Here is a 1,687-nt window from a genome sequence, read left to right on the forward strand (position 1 = left end):
CTTTTCAAAGACTTTGCAAGCCAGGTGTGGACCGGCACGCCTGCAATCCCAGCACTCCTTTGGAATTTGAGGCAGAAGAACCCAAGTCCCAGTTCAGCCTCATCTGCATAGTATGTTTTGTATTGAAGAAGAGGAGAAATGAAAAACAGGGTGGGTAAGATGCTTCATCAATAATAATAGCCTTGCCACCAAGTGTATCAACCTGATTTGAATCCGCAGACCCCACCCTGTCCTCTGATCTCCATATGCACCCTGTGGCACTTACACACACACACACACACACACACACACACACACCATTTCCATTTCCATCCATGTCATGCCTTTGGGTTAAAATTACTTTTCTGACTGTCCTCATGTGCTGGTCTACTGCAGAGGACTTTTAGGAAGGTGTCTCCTTCAGCTTCTTCTCCCTTCTTCTCCCAGTAAACATGACCATGAAAACTAACAGCAACTACATTTACTCTCATTGAAGCAAAATGTGAAGCCAGAAAAGTGATAGAGATATTGGACTTCATCAAAAATGTACACTTTGGGGACAGCAGAGATGGCTCAGCTGTTCAGTAAGCACACAACGCTCCTGCAGAGGACCAGGGTTCAGTTCCCAGCACACACACACACACACACACACACACACACACACTAGACAGCATGAAGTCCAGCTCCGAGGATTCTAACGCCCTCTTCTGGCCTCCAAGGGCTTTCTGGAAGAGGAACAAGAGCTTAGCCATCTCTCCAGCTCCTGATATTTTTTTTCAATGTGTGTGAGTGTTTTGTAACATGAATTATCTGTGTACCACATGTATGTAGTCCCTGAGGAGTCAAGAAGAAGGCAAGGGATCCCCTGAGACTAGAGCCACAGAAGGCTGTGGGTGCCAGAGATGAAACCTGGGTTTCTGCAGGGACAGCCAGCGCTCTAAACTGCCTAGCCATCTCTCTACCCAGCCCAACTCCAGTTATATTTTTACAGCATAGAGGTCTCAGTCTGTAGTCCAAGGTGGCCTTGAACTCAAGAGCATTCAATCTCAGCCTCCTGAGTGCTTGGGTCACGGGCATACACCACCATGCCTGGCAAATTTATTTTAAGATTTATTTATTTATTTTATGTATGTGAGTACATTGTTGCTTTCTTCAGACACACCAGAAGAGGACATTGGATCCCATTACAGATGGTTGTGAGCCACCCTGTGGTTGCCGGAAATTGAACTCAGGACCTTTGGAAGAGCAGTCAGTGCTCTTAACCACTGAGCCATCTCTCCAGTGTGGCAAATTTATTTTAAATAGATACATTTCTTATTCTTTTATGGTTAATAACTATCTTACATCTTAAATCATCCATTTCTACTCCAAAGTGGGAAAAGAAAGTCTCTGATAATTCTCCTCCAAAACCTTAATAGATTTGCATATATTTTTGTCTGGAATTGATTTAAAATTTATTTATTTTTATGTATGTAGATGCTTTGTCTGCATGTATGTCTATGTACCATGTGCATGCAGTGCCCACAAAGGCCAGAAGAGGGCATTGGATTCCCAGGGAATAGAATCACAGGCCATTCTGTTATAAGGCACCCAGCTGGGGATCGAACCTGGATCCTCTGGAAAAGCACCCAGTGCTCTTAACTAATAAGCCATTCCTCCAACCACTGGTGTGTGTGTGTGTGTGTGTGTGTGTGTGTGTGTGTGTGTG

Source organism: Mus pahari, chromosome 4, assembly GCF_900095145.1.
Source record: "Mus pahari chromosome 4, PAHARI_EIJ_v1.1, whole genome shotgun sequence".
NCBI lineage: Eukaryota > Metazoa > Chordata > Mammalia > Rodentia > Muridae > Mus > Mus pahari.